General features: G+C 36.7%; 1 protein-coding gene across 2 annotated transcripts in view; it reads left to right on the top strand.

Moving 5' to 3' along the window:
* lovit (loss of visual transmission) overlaps positions 1 to 23,839 on the top strand; it is a 116,837-nt gene that overhangs the window by 4,013 nt on the left and 88,985 nt on the right. Inside the window, exon 1 of one of the 2 annotated variants that reach the window (XM_069830925.1) lies at positions 14,181 to 14,381. The exons of the other annotated variant lie outside the window; for it this stretch is intronic. The gene's annotated coding sequence lies outside the window, so the exon portion shown is untranslated. Of the gene's footprint in view, positions 1 to 14,180; positions 14,382 to 23,839 lie in introns of those variants that run through there. 2 annotated transcript variants of the gene reach the window in all.

The raw sequence follows: 23,839 nt of genomic DNA, 5'->3' as shown, positions 1-23,839 counted from the left end.
GATTTAGAATTGAAAAACGAGATGACAAATTGAATTTATTTGAATAGTATTTACAATTAACGCTAATTATTATAGTAACAGAACATAACCTTCTGCGACAGTATTGGATTTCCAGCCTCCGTGACTTTTCGCTAATTGTCTTTCGATTGCATATCCGAGAATAATCGATACTTGCGGTTTTATAATGGTACAATCGGTACAAAGGTGATTTTTCATTGGCTAAACAACTGAATTATAATGAATAGGTGTACTTTAATGAGGTGCATTAAAGGGCTACTACCAGGTGTATAATTACTACATTTCGGCATGGTCGAGCATAAAAAACCTTAAAATTCCTTCCTTTGAGAGGCAAGTAAAGCTAGATGGCCTGTGTCGTAGATGAACGGTACAATAAAGAAACACTGTCCCTAAACGAGGCGACAACAGGCAAAATTCACAGGCATTCCTCCTCTATCATGTAAAAAAATTAACGTAATCGGCCCGTATTCACAAGACAGAGACACATTTCTATGTATTCATTTTATGAAATGTCTCATTTATTCGCTTTCAAAAAATTTTTTGAACTTTTGAAAATGTTATTTTTTTCTATAATTCATAAACAATACATTAATAAAATAAACTAGCATAATTTTTTACCAAATAAATCATAGAAACATGCAGCTACCTCATAAATACTTGCAGTAAAAATTTCATCCAGATTGATTAATATTTGACATAAAAAGTTAGCGCTGAATCAAGAAAAATAAACTTACGGAAAAATGCATTTGAAAGTAAAATTAATATTTATGTAACACATACTTATTATAATTCTACTCCGCTACATTCATCTAGTAAATTCAGGGAGGCAACTTTAGAACAAAAAGTTACTAGATTTATAATCAGAAAATTTGATTCCGTACGACCTTGCCTTACCTTTCATATCATACCATAGTGGCGCGGCACGACCAATCAAAATTTTATTGATTTTCATTCATACAATTCAAAACAAAACGTTATAACCTCAGATGTTGATAAAGCGTCGTAAAATAACCTACTAAAATAAAAATGAAACAAAACGTTGAATGATTATATCACACTTAGATGAAGTACATTCGTTGCAATGATGATTTATTCTAGTTTAGAAACAATTTTCATATTTGAGAAATCGAATATCAGTGTGTTTTTGTGTCTGATCAAAATATTTTCATTCTTTCACTCTTAATCAGTGAACTCATATTTTATGGATAGTTGTGTTATTAAGCTTTATTATGTGCATTTTTCTCTTTCGCTATTTATTTAAATATTTATTCACTTATTTAAATATTCATTCATTCATTCATTTGTTCTTGGGATATATTCTTATATCTACATTATAGCAATTCATATATTTGGAGTAAGACGATTGTTCTCCTGAAGTCTGCCAATCAGCAGAATGCAGGAGCAATTAAGGGCTCAGGTGTTACGTGTGTTTTAACGAGACAACTATACTTTCTTTAAAATTGTCCTTAGGGGTTCACAGCAGCAATAATAACGCTACCAGTTTTATGTCGAGATTTATGCAACCAGCGCGACAGCAAGAAATATTACCCAAGGCTCCACAGTTTCTTAACTGTTGGTTACACATTCTTCCGTGCACAGTTGTTTATTGGTCGTGGCAACAGCTTCAAGGTTAAACAGACAAAAGAAAGTATGTCAGAGAAAAGTTGTGAAATATATGAAGCGTTGCAAATTTATCTTCAGTCCCACAGCATTTTCGCATACATATATTGGCTTATACATCCTTCGGGATTTTAAAATCTTCACGTTGATGGCTTCTTCAACAACAGTCACTCTGAAGTCCATGATAAAACTGTTCTGAAGGAAGATGCAATCAAAAGTGACATAACGCCTAATTATCTATCTAAACTAGAGGGAACGAACAAAAAATAAATAAATAAATAATAAGGTGAAACTACTCGTATATAAAGTAGGAGTAGAGTATAGAATATGGCAATAATAGATCTAAGTTACATAGAACCCAATAGCCAACTTCGTGAACTCAGACTTGTAAGATCTATTCTACTGTCGCTCTCTTACTTTTTTATGTGAAACGTCAATGTTCGAGGTACAAGAAAGAAGAAGTGTAACGTTTTAACATGAAATGTTTACTCTGACGCCATAGACATAGAAATTCGTACCTTGTGGTGTTCCACGAGATCCATCTGCTGCAATATCTATTTAATGTGCCTCGAGGTTTTCCATACAATAGTTGTGGAATTTGGGTATATGGGCTATTATATACATAAATATCAAATAAAATGCCCTACACTGTTAAAAAATAATCTTTTTTCTTAGAGCACTGACGTTCCACGCAACCATTGGGATTTCCTTAATCCCCTGTCAACTCTTAAATTAACTTAACATACTGTATTTAGCAAAATATACTACTAATTGCAGTTTAGAAAAACTCTCTTAGTTTCACGAAGGAGTTCCCAGAAAGACTTTTAGACGCATTAAAGCTCTGAATTCACTGAATTAGAAGCAAACTTTCAGAACGTGACATGTCCATTTCCAGAAAATACACTTGAGATGTCAAAAACTTACATCTCTGTAATAAACAAAATATTTTCTGTGGTGAAATATTAAAGATTATTTTTTTTAGTATAGATTCTTATCAAATTTCACCAAAGAAAAAAATTCGTTTGCTACAGAGACATATATTTGTAGCACTTTGTGAAAAGTGACAAGTTAGGTTTTGAAAGTTTACTTCTCAAATGTCTTCAAGCTTCTAGAAGAAAGAAGATTCACCTCCTTTCGAATTTTGTGTAACTGACTTTTCACACCACAGTGGCCAGTAAGCAGACCGACAATTCATTTTAAGACGTATGCTTGCTAATTTAAAGGTTTAGGTACAGCTTACAGCAATAGAATTTTGGAAATATTCAACATTTTTTTTCCTCCATTACTGTATCTTGTAGGTATACAATAATGAAAATTAGTATGTGTAAAACGCTGTCCTTCTGCTATATGAAAATAATATTTTTACGATTTAAAAAAATTAGTTACTTTTTTTTCAAAATTCAAAGTGGTGGCAGTTCACTGTGCAGTGTTTAAGCGTTTCCCTCATAACTAAAAAACTATCCAACATTCTGTGATGAATTTTTTTGTGTGTACTTATCATATCATATCTACAATATGATGCAAAATCACTTCTCTACCTTTGATAGATTGTCTGATAAAAAGCAAATTCATTTTTAAAAATGGTGAAATAGTATTTTCTTCTAACACAAAATAAAAATATATTATTTATTAAGGAATGTAGTAGAAAAAGAGCATGAAATGTCATGATTTTCAACACTAAAATAAAAGAGAGAGAGAGACCAAGAAAAAATTAACAAGTTTATGAGTAATGATGGAAACACTTCATCACTGCACAGTGAATTGCCACCATTTTGAATTTTGAAAAAATATATATAAATATTTGTTTAAATCGTAAAAATATTTTTTTTCATATAGCAGATGGACAGTGTTTTACACATACCAATTTTCATTATTGTACAAGATACAGTAATGGAGGGAAAAAAATGTTGAATATTTCCAAAAAAATTACCGCTGTAAGCTGTACCTAACACCTTAAGTATCTTGAAGACGTGCTCATCAATGGGTTTTTTATTGTCTGACACCTTCAATAGCTTTCCAATAGGTCTACTCTTTTCATTTTCTGTTATTTAGTATCTGAAAGTCTGTTTAAAATAGTCTCAGACTCTGTGAATGATTTTCCCGATCCTTCCTTGGTAAACTGTTCATTGGTGCCCACAATATGTTTCCTGAATTGCGTTCAGATACAATGATGGGCGACTACAGACGTTTCATTACCAGAAAGTGGGAAGTAAAGTTAGGCGAGTAGAAAGGAAAGGATGAAACAAAGATAGACCATCCAACCGATCGAACTTGGAAAGGCACAAGGTGAACAAAGCTTCCCTCTACCGCCACACAATAACTGAGGAGCTGAGACCAAAACTCGGGGTATCCGAGTTAAGAGTACTCCCATATTATATGGGATACCCATCGTTTAATATAAAAATGAAAGTTGTCACTGGCGTGGAACATTGTAGAATTCTAGCGTTAAGTTGAAAAACGGAACTTGTCAAGTGACTAGTCCTCTTTTTCTCTTCGAGATGCAGTGTTAAACAAAATGAGCCAGCATTTCAAGATTCTGGGAGTCAGTTGTGAGACAGTGAAGGTGACCCAATATAACAAAGTAATACCAGGGCATTCGAAAAGTAATGGCAACATAATTACTGTTTCACACTATATTTCTTTAGGTTATTTTTGGCATTACACACTTCAAATGTGCCGGCCCGGATGGCTCAAGCGGTAGGGGCACGGCATGTCTCTATCGCTTGGTCCGAAGGGTTGTGGGTTCGAGTCCCGCCTCGGGCATGGGTGTTGTGTTTGTATTAGTGTAAGTAAAACAAAGGAAACAAATGAAAACGAAAACAGAAATAACTTCGGTAAACGGCCTCTGGCCGGTCAAATATATAGTCCCCTGCCATGTCAACAATATGCTGTCAAATTTTTGGAAGACGGCGGACTCCATCTGCAGCACAATTTCTGGACATCTCTCTCACTGAACGATTTAAAGGTTTTTGGATGTCAACTGTTGACTGAACGCGAATGCCTCGCTTCCACCCATCTTGCAATAGTTCGGTATGTTTGGACTACTCTCCCACAAGCTTCTTGTAATGCTGTAAACAACTGAGTTGTAATACGTATTTTTATGAAGTATCTTTGTTTATACGTATTACTTAACACAAATCAGAAACAGTCCGTGCATTCACAAAATAATATGGTTACTTAAATATCTTTAATTTACGAAACAATCGCTCCTCTATTACGTAATAAAATATTCCAATGCTCACCACTATGAGCACTGATTTACAGTATTGTTGCTATTACTTATTGAATGCCCTAATATAATGCAAAAAAAAAGATTAATTTATTTACTATTTTTTATGAAAGTCTGTTCCTTTAGATCAAAAAGGGGACATGTCAACAGTTTTTTAAATTATTTTCTATAGAGTAAATGTTGGTAATATTGTGATAGTTCTTTTTGATAATTCGTTACAATTTTACTGAAGATCGGCTTTTTGCGTCAACGTTTTAACACAGTCTAGTATATACAGTCGCGAAGCTCAATACATAATAAATATGCAACCATTAGATAGTTGCTCACCACTAGGATCGCTAATGTCGCCTCATTTCAGGCAATGCAAAATAGAACGGTCACAGTCTATTGTTTCTAGCACACTCAAAAATCAAGCTTCGTGACTGTATATAGTAGACTGCAGTTTTAAGTGAATGTTCGTGAAGTTTCTGCACAAAACCGGTCTGTGCCAGTGACTTTTTACATTTTGGCGCCGGAATTTAAGTACTTCTCCTTTGTTATTTAAACAAAAACTTTCATTTCTCAAAATACGTTAACGATGATTATTAATTCTGCAAGTACGTTTTGCGCGTTAGTTGTAGGTATATAAGAAGAACTAGACGTCAGATTTTCTGGTCCGTGTTGAGCTGGTCTCTGCAATGACCACATTGGAGTAGGCGTGACTAAAGTTCATATAAAATTAACCTTCATGTGTCAAACCGTGACGAAACAAAACATTGTTCTTACGTATCCTTTCGAATCTTTAGTTGAATTTTAAAGTAAGGTATTCCCAAGCAGCTGGTGCTGACGTGGCAGATTTCTATTGGTTCGTTGATCCTATTTAAGGGTCAGGTTGGAATTAGAGTCATAGTGTGGCTTCTTCTGTATAACCAGAGAGCGACTCGACAGCGACAGGTAGATATTGCACGGCGCATAATCCTATTAACGAGTCTCTGTGTCTTTATGGTGCGCCCATGCGGCCCACGGACCACCTCTGACGCACATTTCAATGCTTTTCCTCTTGTTACTTGGAAACAATAATGGGAGTGTAATTATTTATTCAACAATCCCTTTAAAATACTCAAGCGGTCCTATATATCTGACATTGGGCGATAATGACGAAATGGTGGGATTAAAATAGGAGGAAAAAACTAATTATTCTGGGGAAAACTTCCCCATAGCTGATTATTTCTCTACAAAGAAACATTAATTCGACGGTCCTTTTAAAATAATATGGGCCATTCAGAATCGTTGAGAGATGTTGCGGTCACTATGGAGTAATGGTGGAATATGAACGGTAGGGCAAAGCAAATTAGTTGCAGAAAGTTTATCCCACAGTTATTTAAGTAGCAGAAAGATACACGCCCTTAATAAAATCTTTAAACTACTCGGGCTCTTCAGAACAAACGATATAACATGATGATTATGGAGCAACTATGGAATGTTAACAGAATAAAGCGAAGTGCTAGGAGAAAATCTGCCTCTCAATTGATCCGTCTATCACAAAGCCCCTGAATCTCAACAGTTCTGTTAAGTGAGATGATGTGGCGATTAAGATGCAACGAAAGGATGAGAAAGACAGGGTAAATGGGGGTAACCCTGCCGCATAGGTGATTCGTTCATCAGAAATTTCAGACCATCTTAAAGACTCGAGCTCTCCGAAATCGGCATATTCGATGTATTATGATTCCGGAGCAATAGTGGAACGAGAATGACGTCATTGTATGCAGAAGAAACCTGTTGAATTCTAATTACCATGAGAAGAAATTCTATAGGAGGACATGGAATCTAAAATAAGAGGACATTGCTGAAGAGAGGAGGACTTTTTAAAAATTGGTATCAACAAAATTCAAGATAAAAACAAAGGCTCACCTTAGTTAATTTTCTCATTGGTTGCTGGATCAGTATTACATCTGTACCCTACTTATCGGTGGAGCCCACTTTGTGCACAAGAGCCTGAAGAGACCAATTTCTGTCTTGTAACAGATAACTATGGAACTGTTCACAGGACATGTAATTGAAATTGTGTTTCACTATGATGATACCTGTGACTGTTCCCGTTAACATGCGATTTCGTTCTTTCGTCTATTAAGCAGATATTAGGGAAAATAATCTCTCAGCACTTCCTTCTGACTTGGGATAAATAAATAGAATTTACATATTTTTAAGAATTCTGGGAAAGTTTCAGTGCTTGCAGAACTATTGGAATTTAATAATTTGCACCTTGTTTGTCTAAAGTTAAATCTTTGTCCAAATTAACTTGATTGGTATATATTTGTACATTGCAGAATAAAATTGATAAAATAGCTTAGAATCGTGAATAGTGATATTTTTAGAGTGTAAGAATTCAATGCATGTCAATAGGTCATCGTATTTTGTGTTTTTTATGTGCCCCAGCTTCAACCACTGAAAGCAGTTAAATTCTTTCATAGGTTTTCACCATTTGTTTACATATTCTATGCATAATATCGCACATTATTCAATATTCATATTAATTCTAGTTGAAATGCGAAATGCAGGACATTTCAAATTTTTATATGCCTGCCGGAAAGGATAAAATGATTAAAAAAAGAGAACATGTCCTCTTTTTGCCAGACGGATGATAACCCTATGTTGAATAGTCGATTCGTCCAACACTTGCAATATTGAAACTGAACTTCTCGGGGGAAGGGGGGAAACTCTGATCGACAGCATATTCGTCAATTGCAAATTTCACATAGTCATAATAGCCCTAAAATATGGTAGCTAATTATTCACAATACGCCATATTGTCACGTAGTAAGTAGCAATTGTGGAAATACAAAGACGAGAAATATCGTAGAATTTGGACAAAGTCTGAAGCACACCCGATTTGCTCATCACCAGGGCCAGATTTTGATGACATGTCATTTTTCTTTACATCCTTTGCAACGACCGTGAATAAATAAGTCCTGGATATGAGCTGCTGGTTAAAGAAATGTAAAGTTTTACGTCATTTTTGGTCATTTTTCGCTGTTTTAATCTTTTATGTAAGCCTACCCATTTTTTTTAATTTTCAGGGCCTTTTTTGTCTTTTTTTTTAATTTTAGGATGATTTGTTAGTCATTTAGGCTAAAGACTTCAACGACGAACTAAAATTTCCAAATATACAAAAACTCTCAAAATTAGTACTAACACTACCACATTCAGATAAGGAATCTGAAAGGATTTTCTCGATAGTAAGTGATGTCAAAAGGAAGAAGAGGAACAGAATAGATGATGAAACTCTCAGCTGAGTTGTTGTACGCTCTGCCTTACAAACAAAGGAATTGAACTGCAGTTTCTTTGAAGTCACAACGTCCATTTTAGTTTCCGCCATCGGATACACTATGGAGGAGGTTTGGTGATTTATATTTTTATCCTCTTTTATTGCAGTTAAATATTAAATTAACGTTTAATTATAGCCCAACTAATTATTAATTGTAGCACATACTTTAAGTTGTAGTAAAATTTGTTTCCTGTGGGAAATTTTATACTTTTATATCGGAATGTCAATGTATAACAATATCATCGCCGACAACCGACAGCCGTTCACATTCCGGAATCTTTGGATATACACTGTCATCTACTGAAATGATGAGGATAGGTGTTAATTTAAGGTGGGGTTTTCACTACTCATGTATAGGATTGTTTATTTTTAGGTCTTTTTTTTCAGCATTTTAGATCATTTTCCAATATATTTCTGGTCATTTTATAGGTCATTTTAAGGTTTTTTGTCATCAAAATCCGCGCCCTACTCATCACATATCTCACAGAATCAGCTGAAGATCGAACACTACCAATTTTAATGGAAATATTACACCAATGGGAGCTTAGACACAGTTTTTCACCACACAGAGATTCCAATCACACATGACCCCAAGACAAAGAAACAATGCATCTTACTGTAGAAATTTTTGTCATCATTCTTACACTATTTTATTTTAATCTTACTGCCTTCATATAGACTCTGCATTAAAAAAATCATAAATTAAAAATGAAAGCTGTAGAAATTACAAAGACGAAATCGTAACCCAAACACGGACTAGGAATCATAGCTTACCGCGTTTTGTCTGCTATGCTTGTTGCCAAATAACTGGACCTTGCTCAGCCCCTAGTATGACAGTTTGCTCTGTTGCATCTGTTAGCCCAGGCCTGCACAAGGTTTGCGCTCTCCGAGCCGGCTCACAGTTCATGAGCGGAATGCAGATATTAGCTGCGCTCTGCATAAGGGTGGACTGGAAGAAGGGGTGATCTCGTGTAAAATATACACAAAAGGAAGTACTATTACGAGTGTTTATGAAATGAATTCCCGTTCAGTGTTTGCAAAACTATCTTGAACTATTAGCCTATTAATTAATAAAGAAATATTTATTTTACAGAAATAATAGAAATTCTATAGCTACTTAAATGTACAATATCATTTTGTTATATTTTTATTTATCAGTACATCAAAACGAGGTTTTATGCTGTTGGCAGCTGAAAGGAATAGTAGGCTACTAATCGTAATGAAACATCATTTACAGATGTTGGATGCCTGCCTTTATTAAAGTTGATTATAGAAAACAGTTGCTCACAAATATAAATGTGAGCCAAACATAGCAATCATTTTCACAGCCAGCCTCTGTAGTCGTAGATATTATTGCTAATGTTTAGTCTTGTAAAACTCAACCAGGCTAGTAGTATTTTTCAAACGATCTTTAGCCCTTAGGTCACATTGAAGATCAATAAGTTCGAGCTGTAAATCTTTAAATGTTAAATGTTATGTTCCGTCTTTTAGATTCCTCCATACTGTACTGTAGCAGTAGATAAGCAACGTGAAAGTTACTGAAAATAGGCCTACACACTGCACTCCACTAGATAGCTGAGTGATCGTTTCCCTCTCCTCTACCTACAGCAAGTCCATGTCATTCTGACGTATCTTCCTCTCCGTTTCGGCGATCGGTAAACACAGCTCTCCCGCTCCGAAGGAGCGCGCGCGCTCGTTGAGCGCTATTTGTGCAGGTATGTGTTAGCCTATACAACGTCTGCTAAATAATAATAATAATAATAATATAATATAATATTAATAATAATATAATGATGATAATAGTAATAATAATAAAAATAAATAGGATATGAATCTACGTACACACAGTAGGTACCCACGTGTGATTCTATAGTCTGTCATGGTCGCGAGGCAGAAGGAAGTTCGCTATGAGAGTTCCAAGCCAGATAACCGTTTCGCTCCACGACTTCTGTTGCACTGAAAGCACTTACTAAATTACGAACATACACAAATCTCTGATTAATCTAAAGTCTAAACAAACACGAAGCCAAACTCACAGAGACGTTTTTAGAGAATGAAGTGAGAAAGTGAACTCGAACCACATCATAAGAGATGTGATGCAGATTAATCAGGAAACCATACTGGACAACATTGATGACAAAATACTTAGGTGGTACGGCCATGTCAGAAGGATGCCTGAGGAAAGACTTCCTAACAAAATGTTAAGGTGGACGCCAGAAGAACATAGACGCCGAGAAAGACCTAGATGCAGTTGGATCTGTGAATTACAGGAAATACTGGAAGATAGAGGATTAGAAGACGGAAGCTGGAATGATCGGTAGAGATGGAGATTAAGGACGGAATATCAATCAATCAATCAATCAATCAATCAATCAATCAATCAATCAAAGGACATTATGGAGCATGTCAACTCCATGTCGATTTCACAAAACACCTCCACTCTGTCCTGTCTTTTGCTAGTTCCTCCCAGTTCGTAATTCTCATTTCCATGCATTAAAGGTGCTATAAAAACCACAAGAAGAAGAAATGATGAAGTGAGATATAGGAGAATAAAAATAAATGAATAAACAAATAAAATGTGAAACTTAAGGAAAAAGAAAAAAGGAAAAAATGTGCAATGTTAATTATAAAAGCGAGATTCTAATGAGGTATTACTAACATGGGAGATATCTTCAGGTCCAGGAGTCAAACCTGGATTGCCTGAACAGAAAGCACACGAAAGTTACCGTACTCGTGAGAAATTCTTACTTAAACTGACGAGAATACAGCGCAACTATTTTTATGAAAGAATAAGAAGAAACGAAGAAGAAAAAAAAAGGAAATCAAAAGAAAAATCGTGGAATATTCGAATATATTGGTATCAGAAGGCCATATCAACAAAAAGTAGGTAATGTATTTGCATATATCAGGATTCTGGGGTTAATATTCACAAGTTATTAAATACACGTGTTCACAAAACTGAAATCGTAGCTAGGTAGCATGAGCTTAACGAGAAGGAAAAGAAATTTCAGTGTTTGAAAATAGCGAGAACTCAATGTTACCGTTAATATTTAGAATGGTCTAGTGGCAAGAGCACTGGATTTATAATCCTGTGTGATCCCCAGTGTACCCCCAATTTATGACCTGTATTAGGCAAGCCCGTTGTCCAGGGAACACAGGGGTTTTCTCCAGGAACTCCGGTTCCTCTATGGCAGGGGTCGTCAGCACAGAGCACCCTGGGGCTAGCGTCTCTTACCCGCGGAGAAAGCAGTGCACCATGGTGCACTCGTAGCTGCTAGCGGGTATGCTCTCTATCTCTCTATTCCTGCTGCACGACGGTGCACACGGGACGGCACTGCTTACCCTTTGCACATTTCAGCGAGTGCTGACGACCACTGCCCTATGGCATCCCAACAAATTTCCATCATCATTTCATCTCATCGCGGATGTAAAGCCAGTACCAGCGTTTTTGGCACGTGTCCTTTAGTAAAAGGCCAGTCAATGAGCACTTGTTCCCAATGCAGCTGAGAACGGTACCACCCAACACGTCACGTCATCAATCTGCCCACTGCGTCAAAGGCAAGACACTCGTACTTCGCGTTTCTGGGGTGTGTCCTTGAGTACACTGTCCAGTCAGTGACATCTGTTGCCACTTCGGCTAAGAGTGATACCACCTACTGAACAGATGTGACATCAGCAATCTGCCAAGCATAGTTGTCATCGCCTACATTTCGTGGCAAAGACAAGATAGTCGCTCTCAACGTTCCCATTACTTATTTCATATGCCAGAAACGGTGGCACTGGCTGTAGCATACACCAACCTCTTATGGCGCAACCTGCGCAACGAATCTGTCGGTAAATTGGTCTACACAACTGGCTTCACTTGGGTGAATGACGAAAAGTCAAGTACCCGCCATTAGCTATATATACTGTGTGTATGTGTGTGTGTGTGTGTGTAATGGAAAAAAATAGAGGGGCAAGAATAAAAAGGATAAGAAAAATAAAAATAGGAAGTAGTAGTAAAAATTTACAAGTACATTTCTAGTTATCCAGGAACAAGAATCAAACCACTTAGATCGCCGTCTATCATGGAAACATCACATCAACAACAACTTAAATTGGCCTACTCAAGACTCACTAAATTATATCCGCTCCTCAACAAGAAATCATCTCTAAAGCTACAAAATTGCATGCTACTTTACACATCTCTATTACGACCTCTACTGCTTTATGCCTGTCCTGTCTGGGGAGGAGCTGCAATAAGTGAAATTAAACACATCCAGTCATTTCAAAATAAAGTCCTACGAATTTCACTCATTTCTCCTTGGTTTGTCCGTAACAGCCAACTACACAGAGAAACTGGTATTGACACAATCAAACAGTTTATTCATTCACAAGCTAAGAAGTTCTATAACAACCTAGAAAATGTTCCAGGCGCCATCCACTACTTTCTCGGAAGGAAGTCCACATTTCCCACCAGAATCAAGAGCCGACTTCCAATGGACCTCATATTATAATCAAAATTTATCATCACACCAACCTATGTAAATAATTATTTATTAACAATAAAGATATAGGTTTGGAAGTAAATCCCGAAACGACAAAGTATATGATTATGTCTCGTGACGAAAATATTGTACGAAATGGAAATATCAAAATTGGAAATTTATCTTTTGAAGAGGTGGAGAAGTTCAAATATCTTGGAGCAACAGTAACAAATATAAATGACACTCGGGAGGAAATTAAACGCAGAATAAATATGGGAAATGCCTGTTATTATTCGGTTGAGAAGCTTTTATCATCCAGTCTGCTGTCAAAAAATCTGAAAGTTAGAATTTATAAAACAGTTATATTACCGGTCGTTCTATATAGTTGTGAACCTTGGACTCTCACTTTGAGAGAGGAACATAGGTTAAGGGTGTTTGACAATAAGGTGCTTAGGAAAATATTTGGGGCTAAGAGGGATGAAGTTACAGGAGCATGGAGAAAGTTACACAACACAGAACTGCACGCATTGTATTCTTCACCTGACATAATTAGGAACATTAAATCCAGACGTTTGAGATGGGCAGGACATGTAGCACGTATGGGCGAATCCAGAAATGCATATAGTGTTAGTTGGGAGGCCGTGACGTCCATGGGAAGATAATGTTAAAATGGATTTGAGGGAGATGGGATATGATGATAGAGAATGGATTAATCTTGCTCAGGATAGGGACCAATGGCGGGCTTTATGTGAGGGCGGCAATGAACCTCCGGGTTCCTTAAAAGCCAGTAAGTAAGTAAGTATTAACAATTATTTTTGTTAATTGAAGAGCCCAATCAAGGCTGCCCTCAATTCAGTGTCATGTATTGTATTTATATTTTATTTAGAAATGATCTGTATAGCGCTAAATGCGCTGATCGATCAATAATAAAAAAAAATCAATAAAAAAAATCAAACCAGAAACCAACAGAAAAATTACATTTCTTTGTCAGGTATAAAAATTAATCTTGACCACCGAGTTAGGAACGTGTTTTAAAGTAGTCAACCATTTGTCTAGGAAAGAACAAATTTCTTAATTATTCTGAAAAATGTTAATTTAATTCGAACGCGGATTTAAATAGTGTGAATGTTTAGACGGAGAATGAAAAAACAGAGGAAGAAAAGAAGAAAATGTAAAACAGAATAAGAAAAGAGTAAGCCGAAGACAAGTAATGAACAAGTGAGGATCGAGAATCGAACCTGTACATTTTTAACATGTCATGACCCTCATATTAATCTTCACATTTGCTTACACTACACATACTGGAAACTGAGCTGCCGCCCATGTGTGAGGAGGAGTACAAAATTTTAGTTCTGCAAAATTGTGACTTAATCTAACAGGTACAGCGTAAATGAGACTTTACAAGAAGAAGACGGCGGTAGTAAGAAAAATAAGAGGAAAAGTGAGGCTCCATTGAGGAGAGAGAGATGATGTGCTTGTAGATCGATATACTGAATTGTATCGGGTAGAGATGACTACAGAGTCCGAATGCGACGACGCGGCTCGTCGGCCGTCGTGGTACTAAAGCCAAAGTTGATTGAGCGGCCAGCAGACAACCTGCCCGCAACACTCCTGCCTGCTTCGTGTGTTACGGGGTAAAAGCACATGAACACGTAGAAGTGAACAAGACATGCTCAGGATCTGTCACTTTGTGATGGGACCAGGAGTCTCCTGAACTCTCCTCACCTTTCTAGAAGAAACAACAGTGAGTGTTGCATGTAACTTACCTAACTACCGGTACTAATTATCATAAATTACAAACTTTTGATAACATCTATTATTATTATTATTGTCGACCTGGTTGGCGAGTTGGTATAGCGCTGGCCTTCTATGCCCAAGGTTGCGGGTTCGATCCCGGGTCAGGTCGATGGCATTTAAAGGCTCATTCACAATGAAAATTAAACATAACGTAAGCGTTAATTTAAGAATATAAACGTTACGGTAAAATCAAGAAGTCATACCATCATTTACGATGGGAACATAAACATAACCGCAAACATACTTGGTAACCATGGAAACATAACAACGACGCCATTTCCTCATATCCTGTCATATACTTCAACGCTCCACGATTGTGTTCTGTTTGCAAATCACTTAAGCATAAGCATGAAAGTTTGGAGTTTGCAAACTTTCATGTTAACGTCTTACGGTAATGTTTACGTCAATGCTTATGTGAATCATTGTGAATGTTCCCATTTGGTAGCCTGGGCGCAAACTTCTGTGTTTATGTTACGATTATGTTTAATTTTCATTGTGAATGGGCCTTAAGTGTGCTTAAATGCGACAGGCTCATGTCAGTAGATTTACTGGCATGTAAAAGAACTCCTGCGGGACAAAATTCCGGCACATCCGGCGACGCTGATATAACCCCTGCAGTTGCGAGAGTCATTAAATAAAACATAACATTTAACATTTATTATTATTATTATTATTATTATTATTATTATTATTATTATTACGCCAGTGTACTCAGAAACTAAGGCATGCAACTCTAACTATGAGTTAGAGTCACTGCGTCATGGGTTCGAATCGCCTTAAGTATGCACGTTGTTCCATTGTCAGTGTCATGTCCCGCATTTTCATATTAGATGAGAACCTGACATCCGAATGACCCAATTATTATTATTATTATTATTATTATTATTATTATTATTATATTGACGGCCGGGCAGCTCAGTTGGTAGAGTAGTTGACTGCGGACTCGAAGGTCTGGAGTTTGATTCCGGGTAGTGACGGGATTTTCTCGTTGCCAAACTTCCAGAACGTCCCCGAGATTCACTCAGCCTCCTATAAAATTGAGTAGCAGGTCTTTCCCGGGAGTAAACGGCGGTCAGAGTATAGTGCCGACCACACTATCTCATTCTAGTGTCGAGGTCAAGAAAGCATGGGGCTCTACCTCCATGTGCCTCCCCCCAGTGCCTTCATGGCATGTAAAAGTGATGCCGTCATTTCCCATAACTATGGTCCTGGAGCACAACTATGGTCCACGATACAACCATTCAAAGAACATTGTAGAAGTAACATAGATCGTTCGCAGATAGCTGCAGTGACTTGACTTCAAACTACAGTACAGCTAAAATACAGATAAACGAGGTTCCACGTCATGAGTACAAAATTTGTATCGTGGACCATAGCTGTGTTCCAGGACCATTGTTATTGGAAATGGCGTAACTTTTTTTTACTATTATTATATTATGTTATTATTATTATTATTAATTAAGAATGCTTGGTGTAATTAGATCTATAACTTATTCTTTTTCTACTCCTATGTACCTATTAATTTTATACTATACATTGGTTAGATCCAAGCTTGAATATGCATCTGTTGTATGGAACTCCATTACTTCCACTGAGAATATTCAAAGAAAATTTATTTCCTTATGTTCTTATAGATTTTTACCAAATTCCGATTAGAAATATGAGATTAATTGCAAGTATTTCAATTGCGGTACTTTATTTACCAGACGTCAGAATCTTGATTATTTATTTTTTTGTAAAGTCATTAAGGGTGATATTGATTATGAATAATTCATAAGCAATATCAGCCTTCGTATTCCTGCTAAGGGTTTAAGATTTCAAAAAAAAAAAATTATAATACGAATTCTAAATCTCTCTCTTCGGTCTGCAGATGTATTAAATATGCTAATTTGCATGGATTGAACTTGGATCCATTTAATGTGTAGTATATAATTTTTGAGTTTTTAGCTCAGTTTTATTAACTTATGCTTTTTTTTTAGATATGTATCATAATATTCTCATTGCATATCTTTGTAATACTACTTAAATGATTCCAGTCTTCATTTATATGATTTCATTAATTCATTTGTAATTCATTTTATTTAATTGCCATTATTTTAATTATCTCATTGTACTAATTTTAATAATTATTTGTATGCATTGTTTTTGTTATCTATTCATTTTGTCATTATTGTTTAATTGTATTGGTCTGTAATTTTCATAATTATTTGTGTGCACTTTTGTTATTCCTTGTACATTGTAAATCTTGTGCTAACTTTATCTTGTGCTGAACTGTTATTGGCCCAGGCTGTTGTACAGCGCATTAAATATTAGTAGATAAATATTAGTAAATAAATAAATTATTATTATTATTATTATTATTATTATTATTATTATTATTGACGGCCGATAGCTCGGTTGTTGGAGTAGTTGGCTACGGACTCGAAGGTCTGGAGTTCGATTATGGGTATTGACGGGATTTTTTCGTTGCCAAACTTCCAGAACGTCCCCGATGTTCACTCAGCCTCCTATAAAATTGAGTACCAGGTCTTTCCCGGGAGTAAACGCCGGTCAGAGTATGGTGCCGACCACACTACCTCATTCTAGTGTCGAGGTCAAGAAAGCATGGGGCTCTACCTCCATGCTCCCCCCCCCCAAGTGCCTTCATGGCATGTAAAAGTGATACCCTCATTTCCCATAACTACGGTCCTGGAGCACAACTATGGTCCACGATACAGCCATTCAAAGAACATTGTAGAAGCAACATAGATTGTTCGTAGATAGCTTCAAACTACAGTACAGCAAAAATATAGATAAACGAGGTTCCACATTATGGAATACAAAATTTGTATCGTGGACCATAGTTGTGTTCCAGGACCATAGTTATGGGAAATGACGGTACTTTTTTTACTATTGTTATTATTGTTATTATTACTATACTATTATTATTATTATTATTACTATACTATTATTATTATTATTATTATTATTATTATTATTATTATTATTCCCACAAACGGTTAGGGAAAATACGGGAATTTTATTTGAAGCAAGTAAAGAAATAGGTTTGGAAGTAAATCCCGAAAAGACAAAGTATAGGATTATGCCTCCTGACGAGAATATTGTACGAAATGGAAATATCAAAATTGGAAATTTATCCTTTGAAGAGGGGAAAAATTCAAATACCTGGGAGCAACAGTAACAAATATAAATAATACTCGAGAGGAAATTAAACACAAAATAAATATGAGAAATGCCTGTTATTATTCGGTTGAGAAGCTTTTATCCTCCAGACTGCTGTCAAAAAATCTGAAAGTTAGAATTTATAAAACAGTTATATTACCGGTTGTTCTTTATGGTTGTGAAACTTGGACTCTCACTTTGATACAGGAACATAGGTTAAGGGTGTATGAGAATAAGGTGCTTAGGAAAATATTTGGGGCTAAGAGGGATGAAGTTACAGGAGAATGGAGAAAGTTACACAGCCCAGAATTGCACGCATTGTATTCTTCACCTGACGTAATTAGGAACATTAAATCCAGACGTTTGAGATGGGCAGGGCATGTAGCACGTATGAGCGAATCTAGAAATGCATATAGAGTGTTAGTTGGGAGGCCGGAGGGAAAAAGACCTTTGGGGAGGCCAAGACGTAGATTGGAAGATAATATTAAAATGAATTTGAAGGAGGTGGGATATGATGATGAAGATTGGATTAATCTTGCTCAGGTTAGGAACCAATGGCGGGCTTATGTGAGGGCGGCAATGAACTTCCGGGTTCCTTAAAAGCCAGTAAGTAAATAAGTATTATTATTATTATTATTATTATTTAGTGTATGGTTCATATAGCGGTTCAGGAGCACCACTCGTTCCCCCTTCAAGTCTTGGTGTCAAGTTCGAATACCACTTAAGCTAACTACGTTGAACTTACAATCTTTAACCTATTTTTAAATATGTAAACATCGCAGTTGCCGGACACATGGCGAGGATTCCGAGATATGGTCCTGACACGACACAGACCTTCAACTAAAACGACACTGACGTCACTTGCACGGGATTCAAATCTATAGCGGCTACTTCTAAGGAATGTTAATTGCACGCCTTATCAGTAGCGTACAACGTACACTACGATTAACTAATGAAGTAATGATGAATTCTGCATCCATGTGGAACGAATTCTTTTCGCCACATCTGCTACTAAGATACGATATCTTGAAACTCGTAAACTGATTAAACATATGTACAATGTGTTACTGACGAGCCACCATATGAACCTCATCATGCGACAATATCGTTGTTATTAGGCAAGGTCTGCTATTTGTTGATTAAATGAAATGTCAGGCAATTGCAGCATCATAATATTATGATAGTTTAAAAATAAGGATATTTCTGTACACAGCCTTGATAGATGTATGATTTGAGGCTTTCTCGGCGTTGGTTCGCTAATATGTTTTCGCGGGATATCAGCCGAGTTAAGATTTTGGAATGCTCCAAGCTTTCGACTGCTATCTCTGCAGCCATCTTCAGGGAAGTGATGTCCGAACAGAAAGTCGAAAGGTTATATAGATGTGGCTGTCTCAGGTGAAACGGGATTGGTTGGCGGATCGGCCAATCCGGGGCCGGGAATGTCATCGCTCGTAAGCTCCGCCCCTCCCGGGATTACTGCGTGAAGTTTGGCGGGCGGCGAGCCCTGTTCCGCCGGTTGGAATCGGTTGCCGTCCTCGGTCCGTGATCTTCATGACCTTGATTGTAAGAGGGCCTGAGTTGGTCTAAGGCCGGTGTCCATGCCTGACTGAGCTGGAGTCCACTGTCTCTGTTGAAGTTGTTTTTCTCCAGCTTGATCTCTATGGCCTCCTTGATTGTACGATCCCAGTAGTGGCTTGATTTGTTAATGACCTTGGTGTGGTCAAACAGTATTTTATGCTCCTTTTCTATGCTGTGTTGCGCCACTGCAGATTTTTCCGGGTAATACAGCCTCAGGCTCCTCTTATGTTCTTTGATTCAGAATCAAAGAACATAAGAGGAGCCCGAGGCTGTATTACCCGGAAAAATCTGCAGTGGCGCAACACAGCATAGAAAAGGAGCATAAAATACTGTTTGACCACACCAAGGTCATTAACAAATCAAGCCACTACTGGGATCGTACAATCAAGGAGGCCATAGAGATCAAGCTGGAGAAAAACAACTTCAACAGAGACAGTGGACTCCAGCTCAGTCAGGCATGGACACCGGCCTTAGACCAACTCAGGCCCTCTTACAATCAAGGTCATGAAGATCACGGACCGAGGACGGCAACCGATTCCAACCGGCGGAACAGGGCTCGCCGCCCGCCAAACTTCACGCAGTAATCCCGGGAGGGGCGGAGCTTACGAGCGATGACATTCCCGGCCCCGGATTGGCCGATCCGCCAACCAATCCCGTTTCACCTGAGACAGCCACATCTATATAACCTTTCGACTTTCTGTTCGGACATCACTTCCCTGAAGATGGCTGCAGAGATAGCAGTCGAAAGCTTGGAGCATTCCAAAATCTTAACTCGGCTGATATCCCGCGAAAACATATTAGCGAGCCTTGATAGACTTATTTCAGCTGGCAGAGCTCTGGCTTACGACAACTGCAGACCAGAGTTCAAATCTCGGCGATGACGTAGTTGCATTTGTGGTGGATAAAGTGAAGGTTGAGGGTTTTGTTGGGAGTTCCCTCGTTTTCTCTTCGTTTTTCCATATTCCCCTTTCATTATAATTTCCTTTTCAAAAAATATGGCATCACTTGTGTTTGCATGATGCCGAATCAATCGTCCGTCATGATACAGTAGAGCGTCTCGTTTAGGCACAGTGAAAACGTAAACGAAGTACAGGTAACGTGTGGGGGGGAGGACGAGCCGTACGATAAACACGAGGTTTTAGTTACATTTATAGTGGAGCATTAATTTAAATTATATTTTCCAAAAACACACAAAACAAAATTCCATAACGTTATCATATACACATTTTAACAAGCAATTGTAACGTTGAAATAATTCAATGTAATAAATCAAATTTTGCTACTTATAGATATGATGTTCTTTCAAGAACCTTTTTTTACGGTCATTAATTTCATTCTCTGTATGACTAACATAATATCACTGTCTTCTGTACAGTACCTAAATAAATTTACCTTTGAGAAGGGATAATTATGTTTAGGAAATAGTGTTGTCACTTCAGATCAATATATTGTAGTTTCGTTAATTCGGCCACAGAAGACGCTAATATTATGTTAGTCATACAGAGAATGAAATTCATTACCGTAAAAAACGCTGCTTCAAAGCAACATCATATAAATAGCAAAATTTGATTTGTTATATTGAATTATTTCAACATTACAATTGCTCGTTTGTTAAAATGTATATATGATAACGTTATGCAATTTGTGTTCTTTTGTTTTGTGTGTTTTTGGAAAACATAATTTCAATCAATGCTCCGCCATAAATGTTGTAACTAAAACCTTGTGCATCCCTCGTGTTTATCGTGCGGCTCGTCCTCCCCCACACGTTGCCTGCAATTTGCTTAAGTTTTCACTGTGCCTAAAAGAGACGCTCTACTGTAGAGTTTCTCGCAGTTTGTTCATATACTGGTAGATTCTAGACAACTCACAGATCTGTATAAAGGCTTGTTCCCAGGGCGTGTGGCTTGGCGAGTCTGGTCTGAAGTTTGTCATACCTCGCTCCGTGGGAACGTAAAGACTAGTTATTGCTCTAGGTGACTCGGGGTGGCTCGACCTTTCCCGTGAAATGTCGGTAAATGCTCGGACATCAAAGGCTTGTGGATCGACGGATGACAAGCCTGAGTACGGCTCGTGCACCCGTTCCCACGGCCTGTTGTAGATTGTGTAGCGAGATTGTGAAAATGTGGTTGCGCAGTTTTCACATCACAGTTTTCAAGTAGTTTCGCAGTTTCAAGTAGTTCATTATAGTGTGGAGTAATGAAATAAGTTAATTAAACTAAGACATCAAAAGAATCAAAATCTCCAATGACACCGGAGAATCATTAACCTGCAACATTCAACAATTTTTATCATCATCATCATCATCATCATCATCATCATCATCATTAACCTTGCAGGGATAAGGCACCTTGCCTGTTCCGTCTTCACAGTGTTAGGACCATCTTTTCCTTGGGCGCCCTATATCTCTTCTTCCTCGAGGCTGGTAATTATTTACCAGAACTGGGCTTCTCACATTATTCATACGACCCAAGTGGTCTCTCCAATTATCCTTATACTCTTCTATTTTTTTTCATTTATGCTGTATATATTTAATTCTTCTCGTAAAACTTCATTTTGTATCCGGTCCATCTTTGTACAGCCTTTTATCCTACGCAAAAATCTCATTTCAGCTGACTTAATCTTGCTTCTATCTCTTTCTTGTAATATCCAAGACTCACTTCCAAACATTAATACTGCTACAGCCATAATCTTATAAAACTTCAACTTTGTATCTTTTCGAGTTTTATTTTGCAGAGTTCTATTTATTGTCCCACATATTAATTGAAATTTATTATATTTATTTTCAATGTCTCTGTCTCTGTCATAACTTACATTCCATCCCACATAATTAAGATAAGATACTTGTTCCAACATTTTGTTTTATATTATTATTTTTGAGTTGACAAGGTGTTTACCTCGATGGGCCATAACTTTTGTTTCTCTTATGGATATTTTTAAATTATATTCTTTTCTAATTTGAGTCAGCTTATATACGGAACGTTGCAAAATCTCTTCACTGTTTTGTATTATTGCTATATCATCTGCGTATCAGAAATTTCAAAAATAGCGTTAGGAATTTAATTTAAATATATATATATATATATATATATATATATATATATATATATATATATATATATATATATATATATTGATTTAATATGTAATTGTATTTGTATGATTTAAATTTTTAAAACTGAAATTGTATTTTTAAAGTTAATTAATTCCTGTAATTTTTTTCTTGACCCAATTTCTGTCAAGTAATTATCTTTGTTTGTGTTTATCTTTGTGTTTAGATATCTCCCTGAGCACGAGTTTTTACTCCTTCAAGGAAGAACTAAGATTGTATTTTTGTACATGTTATTTTACTAACAATAAACAATATAGCAATACATTGGGATATTTGTTTCTATTAATAGGTATGCCAGGAATTACTTCAATCTTCCACTTATTAATTACATCATCAATATAAATATAAAATAGTGTAGGTGATAGACTGCAACCCTGTCTTACTCCCTGGTTTATTTTTATGAGTTCTGATTTTAATGTGCCTGCATTTATTATTATTCTTGTATCTCTATATAGACATTTAACAGTTTCAACAAGATGTTTAGGATATGAAAGAAATTAGAGAGACTGTATAAGCATTTCATGTAGTTCACAAAAGGCTTCCAACGTGTCGTAAACTTCTCGTTATCAACTTAATAATCTTGTTTCTTTAGTTAACTGTCCAAAGACTAATAACTTTATTATCTGAAATTTTATACTCTGTGTAATGTTTACTGATGATTCAGAGTGGGTCATGGCTATTGGCATTGTTGTGATTCTGTAGTGAATATTATACGTTAAAAATCACTGTTAGTCTGCTTGAATAAATAATACAAATCTATTACAGTGGCAATGAGGGTTTATGAAACTTACAAGGTAACTGTCAGTGAGCTCATATCGAAACCTATCTTGAAATTTTGTTGATAGAATACAGAAAGTCCATACACCAAAAATTAGCTGCGAATTCAAATTGCAAGTTCCCGATATCGCGATAGCAATCCCTATTAAAACGCTAAAAAAAGAAAACACTAGGACATGCCTGTCAAACTCGTGCTCCCAAGACGCGAACGAATACGGATGGGTGGTTACTAGTATCCTGACTGCTTCATGTCCCTTACATTGACTCAACGTAAGGTAAGGCCGGGCGCGAGAACGTAAACAGAGCTGTTGTACTAGTAACAGTGGCATCTGGTACTATGCATATACTTTGCACCCCTATTTTGGTATATACTTATTACTGTGATAACTGTATCATCATCCTCGTCTTTCTCAGTGGGCCTATTGGTCCGTAAAATCTATACAGGGTGATTCACGAGGAATTACTGCCGTTTACGGAGCTTACTCTTTTGAGAAATTCTGATCTATTAAAGGGCTTTAGAGCACGAGATATTTCAAACCTCATTAGGTAGCTGACTTCCTTACATTTATTTATCTCATCTTTCTCTTCCTGGCTATGATTTAAGACATGTCAATTCCTGGCGTTTAACAGTTCGTTGGCACATATTGAATCAGTTTTTCTACAATATTATTATTAAATGAATAACTAATAAACAGTTACCCTTAACGAAAGATTAAGAAGAATAAAACTGAGATGAAACCTAATAATTTTATCCTTCTAGGGAGAAGGTGTAAAAATAT

This window comes from Periplaneta americana, chromosome 1, assembly GCF_040183065.1.
Source record: "Periplaneta americana isolate PAMFEO1 chromosome 1, P.americana_PAMFEO1_priV1, whole genome shotgun sequence".
In the NCBI taxonomy this organism is placed as follows: Eukaryota; Metazoa; Arthropoda; class Insecta; order Blattodea; family Blattidae; genus Periplaneta; species Periplaneta americana.
This window is presented reverse-complemented; position numbering and strand designations above follow the sequence as displayed.